This window comes from Schistocerca nitens, chromosome 1 (genome assembly GCF_023898315.1).
Source record: "Schistocerca nitens isolate TAMUIC-IGC-003100 chromosome 1, iqSchNite1.1, whole genome shotgun sequence".
Taxonomy (NCBI): domain Eukaryota; kingdom Metazoa; phylum Arthropoda; class Insecta; order Orthoptera; family Acrididae; genus Schistocerca; species Schistocerca nitens.
Window position 1 is genome coordinate 738,817,439 of NC_064614.1, and position 12,425 is coordinate 738,829,863.

At 41.4% G+C, this 12,425-nt stretch overlaps 1 protein-coding gene across 2 annotated transcripts in view; it reads left to right on the forward strand.

The window, feature by feature from the left end:
* LOC126260239 (unextended protein) overlaps positions 1-12,425 on the forward strand; it is a 504,460-nt gene that overhangs the window by 356,176 nt on the left and 135,859 nt on the right. The window lies entirely within an intron of this gene.

Sequence of the window (12,425 nt, forward strand, 5' to 3'; positions counted from 1 at the left end):
CAGATCCCCCTAATCGGGCAGGTAGTGGCGTTCTACGGATCGGAACGTGGAATGTCAGATCCCTTAATCGGGCAGGTAGGTTAGAAAATTTAAAAATGGAAATGGATAGGTTAAAGTTGGATATAGTAGGAATTAGTGAAGTTCGGTGGCAGGAGGAACAAGACTTTTGGTCAGGTGAATACAGGGTTATAAATACTAAATCAAATACGGGTAACGCAGGAGTAGGTTTAATAATGAATAAAACAATAGGAATGCGGGTAAGCTACTACAAACAGCACAGCGAACGCATTGTTGTGGCCAAGATAGAGACGAAGCCCACGCCTACGACAATATTACAAGTCTATATGCCAACTAGCTCTGCAGATGACGAAGAAATTGAAGAAATGTATGATGAAATAAAAGAAATTATTCAGATAGTGAAGGGAGACGAAAATTTAATAGTCATGGGTGACTGGAATACGGTAGTAGGAAAAGGGAGAGAAGGAAACGTAGTAGGTGAATATGGATTGGGGGTAAGAAATGAAAGAGGAAGCCGCCTGGTGGAATTTTGCACAGAGCACAACTTAATCATAGCTAACATTTGGTTCAAGAATCATAAAAGAAGGTTTTATACATAGAAGAATCCTGGAGATACTAAAAGGTATCAGATATATTATATAATGGTACGACTGAGATTTAGGAACCAGGTTTTAAACTGTAAGACATTTCCAGGGGCAGATGTGGACTCTGACCACAATCTATTGGTTATGAACTGTAGATTAAAACTGAAGAAACTGCAAAAAGGTGGGAATTTAAGGAGAAGGGACCTCGATAAACTGACTAAACCAGAGGTTGTACAGAGTTTCAGGGAGAGAATAAGGGAACACTTGACAAGAATGGGGGAAAGGAATACAGTAGAAGAAGAATGGGTAGCTTTGAGGGAGGAAGTAGTGAAGGCAGCAGAGGATCAAGTAGGTAAAAAGACGAGGGCTAGTAGAAATCCTTGGGTGACAGAAGAAATATTGAATTTAATTGACGAAAGGAGAAAATATAAAAATGCAGTAAATGAAGCAGGCAAAAAGGAATACAAACGTCTCAAAAATGAGATCGACAGGAAGTGCTAGAGGACAAATGTAAGGATGTAGAGGCTTATCTCACTAGGGGTAAGATAGATACTGTCTACAGGAAAATTAAAGAGACCTTTGGAGAAAAGAGAACGACTTGTATGAATATCAAGAGCTCAGATGGGAACCCAGTTCTAAGCAAAGAAGGGAAAGCAGAAAGGTGGAAGGAGTATATAGAGCGTCTATACATAGGCAATGTACTTGAGGGCAATGTTATAGAAATGGAAGAGGATGTAGATGAAGATGAAATGGGAGATACGGTACTGCGTGAAGAGTTTGATAGAGCACTGTAAGACCTAAGTCGAAACAAGGCCCCGGGAGTAGACAACATACCGTCAGAGCTACTGACAGCCTCGGAGGAGCCAATCCTGACAAAACCCTACCATCTGGTGAGCAAAATGTATGAGACAGGCGAAATACCCTCAGACTTAAAGAAGAATATAATAATTCCAATACCAAAGAAAGCAGGCGTTGACAGATGTGAAAATTACCGAACTATCAGTTTAATAAGTCACAGCTGCAAAATACTAACGCGAATTCTTTACAGACGAATGGAAAAACTGGTAGAAACCGACCTTGGGGAAGATCAGTTTGGATTCCGTAGAAATATGGGAACACGTGAGGCAATACTGACCCTACGACTTATCATAGAAGCTAGATTAAGAAAAGGCAAACCTACGTTTCTAGCATTTGTAGACTTAGAGAAAGCTTTTGACAATGTTGACTGGAATACTCCCTTTCAAATTCTGAAGGTGGCGGGGGTAAAATACAGGGAGCGAAAGGCTATTTACAATTTGTACAGAAACAAGATGGCAGTTATAAGAGTCGAGGGACATGAAAGGGAAGCAGTGGTTGGGAAGGGAGTGAGACAGGGTTGTAGTCTCTCCCCGATGTTGTTCAATCTGTATGTTGAGCAAGCAGTAAAGGAAACAAAAGAAAAATTCGGAGTATGTATTAAAATCCATGGAGAAGAAATAAAAACTTTGAGGTTCGCCGATGACATTGTAATTCTGTCAGAGACAGCTAAGGACTTGGAAGAGCAGTTGAACGGAATGGACAGTGTCTTGAAAAGAGGATGTAAGATGAACATCAACAAAAGCAAAACGAGGATAATGGAATGTAGTCGAATTAAGTCGGGTGATGCTGAGGGAATTAGTTTAGAAAATGAGACACTCAAAGTAGTAAAGGAGTTCTGCTATTTGGGGAGCAAAATAACTGATGATGGTCGAAGTAGAGAGGATATAAAACGTAGACTGGCAATGGCAAGGAAAGCGTTTCTGAAGAAGAGAAATTTGTTAACATCGAGTATAGATTTAAGTGTAAGCAAGTCGTTTCTGAATGTATTTGTATGGTGTGTAGCCATTTATGGAAGTGAAACATGGACGATAAATAGTTTGGACAAGAAGAGAATAGAAGCTTTCGAAATGTGGTGCTACAGAAGAATGCTGAAGATTAGATGGGTAGAACACATAACTAATGAGGAGGTACTGAATAGGATTGGGGAGAAGAGGAGTTTGTAGCACAACTTGACTAGAAGAAGGGATCGGTTGGTAGGACATGTTCTGAGGCATCAAGGGATCACCAATTTAGTATTGGAGGGCAGCGTGGAGGGTAAAAATCGTAGAGGGAGACCAAAGAGATGAATAAACCATGCAGATTCAGAGGGATGTAGGCTGCAGTACGTACTGGGAGATCAAGAAGCTTGCACAGGATAGAGTAGCGTGGAGAGCTTCATCAAACCAGTCTCAGGACTGAAGACCACCACAACAACAACAACAACATTCTTTTTGAAACACCCTGTACTATATAACAGATTTTTGGAACATGTTACATGATGTGATATCGAAGATGTGTAAGTAGTGTACTAGGAGTAATATGAATTAGAGAAACAGATCAATTTGTATTGGCTAAAAATGAACAGTAAGTAAAACAGAGTGAATACAGTCGCATTATAAAGTTATACATGCGTGTACATACAATTGCGTCGGTACACATTACACTTGCATCTTTGCAATGGCCCTCTCAATACTGGGTGCTTGGAAACAGCCTCCGAAAGTGACTGCGGTCAGTTGGTCGGTTGAATGATTAAAGGGGGAAAGGGACTGTATTACACTCGATCTATAATTCACATCTCTCCGACTCGTCGCCATTACTCATGTCACTTAGGTGGAAATTGATGTTTTGCCGGTTTAGGCACTCCCGGTTCTGCTTGGTGAGGCGTTTGGTTGCACATGCACGTTCTCTAACACAAACTCCGGTATACGTAATCGCTCTCTACATCGCCCACTGCAGCAGTTTCATCTGCGCTACCATGTTTTCATTCGAATTAACGTTGCTATGACGATGCTATGCTGGATCCAGGGGACGAGGATTTCGTGTCTTATCCTGGAATATGTTTGTCACTTTCATCTTTGGAAATGGCTTCAGCGACATTATCTAATAATGTTAGATTACCTAGACGTTTGTCTCGATATTTCATTATAGAAGTCGCAGCGTAAAATGACATCAGGTGATATCAGTTATAATTTTCTGTTGAATCTGTACATGTGAAATTGATATGCGCTGTGTCAGTAAGTAGTATACAAACACCATATGTACTACACGCACATATGATAGGTGGCCACTAACCTGAAAATGGGGAAATCGATGGAAGTCTGATGACTTTGGGCCGGTGCTTATTGCTTCTGCCTGCTGACAACTTTAACAGGACACAAAGCAGTGCGCTTTAGCATTGACAGCTTTGTGGTAGGCACTGTTAATGCAGTGTTGATTACAGCGCACTGGCAATTTGCAAGGCATCGACCGCGCCGTTAAGCTGTGGTCACAGTGACACCAACTTCGTTTGCAAGACTTCATTGCCTGACTTCTGGTAAGACACGACCGACAGCTTGGTCGTGGTACGTCCGACTACTCGGCGAAATGAATCCCTTAACATTTCTACAGCTGGAGACTTTGCAAGATAGCCTTTTGTACTAAAGAGGTGATAAATACAAACGTTTCTAAAAAGAATAATGTGCTCTTGCTGAGCTATTCGAACTACAGGACTGATTTTACGAACACGTGATAATAAAGAAGAGAATGTTCTACACATACTTGAGGTGTACAGTATATTCGCCTTTCCATCACTCGCAGTCATTGGTGAATGCAGACAAATAGCATTATAATTTGACATTCAAAATCTGTACTTACTTTCAGCGGACTTACGTAGGGAAGAAAATTTGGTATAAATCTTAATGAACGTAAATTTCTAGGAAGTGTTATTTTTCATTTCAGTGTTTGACTAATGGCGAGATTCCAAACTGAAAATATTTACCTACGAAGGTAAAATGTCATCCTCTCACGTGTAAAATGAACTGTTACGATAAATGAAAGATTTTTAAAATTTTGGATAGGCGACATTCCAGGAAGTATAGCTCGCACAGGATACCATGGGCGATGCACAGTGACCAGTTTTCGTCCAAAGCGCTGGGGTAGTTATTCGTTTGTTTGCGAGCGGAGATCGATAAGTGTTTTCCACCTTTCGGCCGGTCACCATTCTCAGACGATTTTACAGAAAATATTAGGTAAAAAAATCATTTTTGGTTTTCTTATAGCTTTAAATGTCAGGTACGTGATGATGTGCCCGTCATTTCGTTAATGGTCATAGTTATTGTGATATTTACCTGAAAGTAACACACAGAGCGAAATTCGGGAAGGTGGGCAATGAAAAATAGAGGTCGCTATGATTTTGCGTTTGGGGTATATTACATAAGTGTTGTTGCGTATGAAATTTAGCTAACATATCTAATTTTTCTTTAGATTTGGTAAGAGGCTCTATCTGTCACCAATCGTGAGAAAATTGATCTGACAAGGGAACCTCCCCATCGCGCCCCCTCAGATTTAGTTATAGGTTGGCACAGTGGATAGGCCTTGAAAAACTGAACACAGATCAATCGAGGAAACAGGAAGAAGTTGTGTGGAACTATGAAAAAATAAGCAAAATATACAAACTGAGTAGTCCATGGGCAGCATAGGCAACATCAAGGATGTGGTCCCGTGATTAGCGTGAACAGCTGCGGAGCGAGAGGTCCTTGGTTCAAGTCTTCCCTCGAGTGAAAATTTTAATTTTTTATTTTCAGACGATTATTATCTGAAAAACTCTTATGTTTTCATCGCTTTTTTGGGAGTGGATATCACATCGACAAGAAAACCTAAATCGAGCAAGGTAGAAGAACCTTTTTACCCATTCGCCAAGCGTACAAGGTGGGTCGACAAAATTTTCCTGTAATGTGACGCACATGCCGTCACCAGTATCGTATAGAATATATCAGACGTGTTTTCCTGTGGAGGAATCGGTTGACCTATGACCTTGCGATCAAATGTTTTCGGTTCCCATTGGAGAGACACGTCCTTTCGTCTACTAATCGCACGGTTTTGCGGTGCGGTCGCAAAACAGACACACTAAACTTATTACAGTGAACAGAGACGTCAATGAACGAACGGACAGATCATAACTTTGCGAAAATAAAAAAAGTAAACTTTTCACACGAGGGAAGACTTGAACCAAGGACCTCTTATTCCGCAGCTGCTCACGCTAGCCACAGGACCACGGCGCTCCTGAACCCTCACTCTCCTTGATGTTGCCTATCTTGCGCATGGACTACTCAGTTTGTATATTTTGCTTATTTTTTTCATAGTTCCACACAACTTCTTCCTGTTTTCTCGATTGAGCTGTGTTCAGTTTTTCAAGGCCTATCCACTGCGCCAACTTATAACTAAATCTGAGGGGGGTGCGATGGGGAGGTTCCCTTGTGAGTAGCGCACTCATTTGCGATCGCGCCGCGCCATTGATATAGCCAGAGTGAAATATCCACAAGACTCCTTATATTTCATTAACGGTTTCAGTTATCGAAATGAGATTTTGGAAAATCATAGCATGCAAATTGGACACTATTTCACCGTATCGTTATTAAATAAAGCTTCATTATCTACCGTGTTATTTCAGTAACAATAGACTTTTTCGGTAAAAGATGTAATTTTCAAGGCCCATCGGTAGCTGCTGAAACAAGAAAAACTATGGGTTTTTGAACAACGTATAAGACATCACACTTTTATTGTACCAAAGATGTGCTTTTTCGTAAGCTACTGACTTTATTCTTCCTCAGTTCCTCACTTAATAAACTTAACAAACTTAACAAACCACAGTTTCACAATCATCTCGCAATTGTGCCCGCACAACATGTTAGTAAGGTGAGACAGTGTAAGCTGCGCTGTGTTTTGGGAAAAGATGCAAATTTTGACATTGCAACCAAAGAAATCCATAGGTTTTGCTCAAAATTCGCCACTTATGGTGCTTCTGTGAATGTTACAAATGGTTACCAAGCCAGGGGAAAATGATCCGCTGCATTTTCGGCGGAATTCTTTTTGGATAGTAACGAAAGCAGAGGTGACAGTAGATCTTTTTGAATGGTCACCATGCAAGTGTGGGCGTGGAGTGGCCCCACTTACTATTTACAAATTATATGAACGTAGGCTTCACTTTAGGACGTTCTGTTCGACCCCCCAACACTGCCACTCTCCCCACACATCCCCAGCCGACTGCGCAACTAGCGGCCGAGGTATTTTGCGCACACTATAAAACAATCATCCATTGTTTTATTTGAAAACTGAAATATTTATTTCTTAAAAAGACCATAAATACGCGAGATGTACTGCCAGTTGTTACAAAATGTTTTGTACAGCAAGCTGGGTTTGGCGGTTCATCAGCTGTTGCAATGTATTGCCACCCGTATCCGCTGAAGAAAACAAACGTATTTGCATTCTTCTGACCACTATCCGATGGCAGCCGATGATATCTGTCTCAGACCACATAGCCGGCCTCTGCGGCCGAGAGGTTCTAGGCGCTTCAGTCTGGAACCGCGCTGCTGCCACGGTCGCAGGTTCGAATCCTGCCTCGGGCATGGATGTGTGTGTTGTCCTTAGGGTTTTCAGGTTTAATTAGTTCTAAGTCTAGGGGACTGATGACCTCAGATGTTAAGTCCCATAGTGGTTAGAGCCAGTTTCTTTCAGACCGCATACTTGCTACGAACATGTTCGAAAGGGTTAGCCAGCTTTGACCGACTACTGGCGTCGTCCGAAGTCTGTATCAGCGTGACCACAGTCTCGAGCTTCCAAAGTCCGTCACGAAAGGTGCCATGCAATACAGGGCTATTTTCACTCGTTTTCAAATCTCTATATTTTGTAAAGTACTACGTGTACAAATATGGTTGGTACATGAGTAGGACCATAAACTCGCCAAATTTGCGTTTTGCACTCTTTATATGTTCTATGACATGTGTGGAAGCGGTAATCTAGTTCGTTCCATACCTTGTGTGACAACATCCTGTTCCAGTGATATTGGGAGTGGACGTATGTAAAGACGGTTCTTAAAGTACAGTCCCTCCCTCTCCTCTCCAAAAGGAAAAAGTCGCTAGACGATAGGTCAGGCGATCTGGTGAGAGTGGGGGGGGGGGGGAGGTACTTCATTTTCACTACGCACAATCCAGCGTCGTTTAGGCAGTGGCGAACATTCATGCTCCATTGAGAGTATGTCTTATTGGGAGATAAAGTTCTCCTATTCACTTGCGGAAACAACCACATGTGCAACACACCAAGATTCGCGGTACCTTTCATAGTCTTGTCATGGGAGAAAAGCCGCCAACAGGGCTGCCTCTGTGACACCGCGCGGAAAACGTTAACCTTCGGCAAATCCTGTTCATTCGCCACAATTGGATGAGTGACGCACACTCTCGGATTCTGGCGATTAACCTTTCCACGTAACTAGCAGGCTGGTTCGTCGCTGAATATCAGCTTGTACTCGGAATGTTGATCCTCAAGTGCTTCCTGCGCTGTGATGCAAAATTGAAGGCTTCGGCCGTAATCTTCGGCTCTTAATTGTTACAAGAGCTGCAGACGGTAGGGTTTGAAGTGTAACCGCCTTCCAAAAGTGTTCCACACGGTTTTTTTTTTTTGCAGCATTCCACGTTTGAGGCTTGACCGTTTTTTTTTTTTTTTTTTTTTTTTTTACTGCGTATAATACTCCCTCCCCTCCCCACTCCTCGGTTGCATGTGACATACTTGGTCGACAGGTACTTTTCTGATATGATACTTGAAATTTTACCGACGTAAAGAGTACGCTGTGAAGTTTCGGGGTTGCAGTTAGATTACGTAGACTACGTGCCACGATATTTCGCCTGGTAACCAAGATATATTGTTCGGTGTTAAAACAGAAACGAAACGAAAATATTCAAACACTAGAATATCTTACACGAAAGCTTAATATACACTAGCGCATGTATTGTAAAATCAATTTATCGTCTGGTAATACATTGTTACTGTGAGTGGAAGTTTAACATCTGTACATACCGTATTATAGTGGTCCATTGACACGCAACTGATTTGTGCTAAACTGTTTAAAACACAAGAATTCAAATGGAAAACAGTGTTCTGGTCTTAAGCATGACGAAAAAAAAGTCTGTAATGGGGTTGTTGTTGGGGGGGTTGTTTTTGGAGGAGGAGACCAGACAGCGAGGTCATCGGTCTCATCGGATTAGGGAAGGACGGGGAAGGAAGTCGGCCGTGCCCTTTGAAAGGAACCATCCCGGCATTGGCCTGGAGCGATTTAGGGAAATCACGGAAAACCTAAATCAGGATGACCGGACGCGGGATTGAACCGTCGTCCTCCCGAATGTGAGTCCAGTGTTTAACCACTGCGCCACCTCGCTCGGTAGTCTGTAATGTTCTTTTGCTTAGCAGACGACAGTTTAGATACTGACGCGATGTTGCACCATTTCCCAATGAAGAAAATGTCTATTGGGGTAGACGTAGAGCTTCGTTCGATGTACTGAACGTAAATGTCAAATGCTTCTTTAGCATATGTATGTGATACTCGAGCCGCGGGTTCAGTGTCTATGTTGTCATTATCTTTGTCTCTGTCATCGATTGTTTGAGTTCCAGCGTTAATGACCTGAGCGTCAATTAAATCTGCTTCCGTTGTGCAGTCAGCGTCAGCTATGATTTAAATAATGAAAACTGCACCAGTTACTTATTTTTTGTTGCGTAGCACTACGCGTTTCGGGGATTTATTCCCATTTTCAGGTGCATTTGTGTATTTGTTTACATGAATATGTTTGGTGGTGATTGCATGTGTGATTTTCTGGCTCTCTTGCATCTTTTCGAAGTCAGACGGTATTGTGCCACCTCCATAATAAAAATATCACACACATGCAAATCTTCATTTCCACTGTTTTGTTTACAAAACATGCAGAACATGGCACAGTTGGAGAATTTCACAAAACGTCTGATACGGTGAACGAAATTCAGCATCAGCTATACTGATCAACTTACGTCACTGGGCTGGTTGTAGAGTCACCGTCACTTTTTACGTTTAGTTGGTGCCGTAATTCAGTATTGCACACTTCAGCGTGTAACAAGAACACTATCACTAATTTGTAAAGCAAATGCGTGTACAATGACACTTATTGATGGAGTTAGAAACAAGTTATTTCATACTAAAAGTGATCGAACTATCTCATCTAGCAACGGTCAACTGCCTACTGATTCATGTCGCAGACGATGAGTCATAAAGTCCAGTCCAGACCGTAGCAGTGACCCGTTTAGGTAAACAAACACCAGAATTGGGATGGCAGGTGTCCGACCATCCGAGGTCGGATTAGCGACGTTCTGCTGTCGTAGCCCAGTATCATGCGTATTACGAGAGGGTACCCCAACAAAAAAAAGAAGAAAAAAAGGGATAACATTGCCGTGGGCAGAGCTTGTGTGGTACGCATTTCCGCCGCTAGGCTTATTGTCAGTTCATTGCCGCCTGTGTTGTCGACCTGGTTTGTCGTGTTGATCTGCGGTGATTGTTTTTGCTAGCGCTCTTTTGTTCTTCTTTCTGTTTTTATGATGGCAAGTTCAAGTGAACAACTTGCAGCTGTGAAATTTTGTTTTTACTTAGTAGAAATGCTGCTGAAAGTATTTTAATATTGAGTAGAGCTTACCAACATGATATGTGGAAAACTCAAGTGTAAGAGTGGTTTGCTCCAGTTGAAAATGGTAATGTGTCGATTGATGGCAGACCTCGTTCTGAACGTCCACCAACTGCCCGATTCGACGAAAATATTGAAACAATTCGAGAGCTTGTACTCAACTTTTATTTGGAAGTTTTAAGAAGATTGCCCAAGACTGTTCATAAACAAAGACCCTATTTGTAGCAGACGAGAGACTGATTCTTCCATCAAGACAACGCACTTGCAGACCCAGCCCACGCACCTTACAAGCCTGACCTGTCTCCGTGCGACTTCTTCTTAGTTCCACGTATGAAAAGGGGCAGGAAAGGACAAAGATTTGATAACACTGAAGAAATCAAGAAAAAAAAAGAGGGAGGAACTGCCAGCCATTTCTAAAGATGACTACAAAAATGTTTCGAATAGTGGAAGCACCGATGGGATAAATGTATCAATTGCAATGGAGAGTATTTTGAAAGGGATTAGGTTGTTTCGTAAACAATTTGAAAATATGTAGCATTTTAAAAAAAATTCCGTTGTTTCTTTGGGTACCCCCTGTAACGTCGACTCGGATCTTCGGTCTTGGCTAACACTCAGCGGTAGAGCCACGAGATTGTTATTTCGTATGTATCTGTATCGACGTTACAAACAGAACGTTCATGAACTGAACTCGCGACTTGTGCGAGATATTTACCTCACCAAATGTCGTAATTAAATCTTTTATAATCCATGTTTTATCAGTTGCTATTTAAATATTAATGATAAGTTCAGATTAGTTCCAACGACACCAAATTCCCTATAGACTGGTTGTAATCTCAAATCTATAATCAGTCGTAACAGTGTTATTAATTCCTAACGTCAAGGAGTTTCTATATAAGCGCCGAGCGCTTCAGTCAAATAATATCGCAGCACGTTATCTCTATAAATAATATTGCAAAACTTGAATGATAAATGCGTGAATTGACACGATATGCTGGTTTATTACACAATATTAGTCACTTCCTAACAGAGCCGTGAGGAAGAAGCATTCCCAGGTGTTGGGGGGAATTATAAATTATAAGCTTCGTAACTATCGGCAAGTTCCATAGTCCATTAGTTATTACGAATGAAATTGTCTATCTGTGTTCACTTCCTAAATAGTGTTAACTTCAGGTTATCCAATTAAGTCACTTCTATCTAAAATATGCAAATCCTCTATCTGAATTCTAAATAACATAATATTTGACGTCAAAGTATCGTTTCACTGCTTCATAGTAGATCGCAATAATCAATTCTGAAAAAACAATCTAATTTCGCCTACATATACGAGCATTCAAAAGTATGACCTGCTTCGGTTAACTCTCGTAACGTAGTGACAATGGCTTGAATTATCCTTAGCCATTACTCACGAATCTCAGAGTACTCACATGGAGTATTCTTTGGGAACGTTGGTTCTACTTTGCGAATTTTAATTGTAATGATTTTGCGATTTACTATGATTTTGAATTTTGAGTTTGATTTTACTGGAATCCTATCTTCATTTCGTATGTTAATAAATTACTAACAAGGGAACCTCCCCATCGCACCCCCCTCAGATTTAGTTATAAGTTGGCACAGTGGATAGGTCTTGAAAAACTGAACACAGATCAATCGAGAAAACAGGAAGAAGTTGTGTGGAGCTATGAAAAAAATAAGCAAAATATACAAACTGAGTAGTCCATGCGCAAGATAGGCAACATAAAGGGGTGTGTGAGCTCAGGAGCGCCGTGGTCCCGTGGTCCCGTGGTTAGCGTGAGCAACTGCGGAACGAGAGGTTCTCCGTTCAAGCCTTCCCTCGATTGAAAAGTTTAATTTTTTACATAATCATCTTCGCTTTCCAAAATTCCAGGACATGTTCAGGTTTGCTTGGATATATGAAGGAATTGACGGTCTACACACGGAAAAATTTGAAAACGTTAAAAACATTAAAAACATATGTTTTGACAGAGCACAGGGAAAACTGTGCGACTGTGAAATTGTTGCATTCATTTGTTGCAGTTTATGTGACAAACTCTTATGTTTTCATCACTTTTTTGGGAGTGGTTATCACATCCACAAGAAAACCTAAATCTGGCAAGGTAGAAGAATCTTTTTACCAATTCGCCAAGCGTACAAGTTAGGTGGGTCCACAACATATTCCTGTTATGTGACGCAGATGCCGTCACCAGTGGCGTATAGAATATATCAGACGTGTTTTCCTGTGGAGGAATCGGTTGACCAATGACCTTGCAATCAAATGTTTTCGGTTCCCATTGGAGAGGCACGTCCTTTCGTCTAC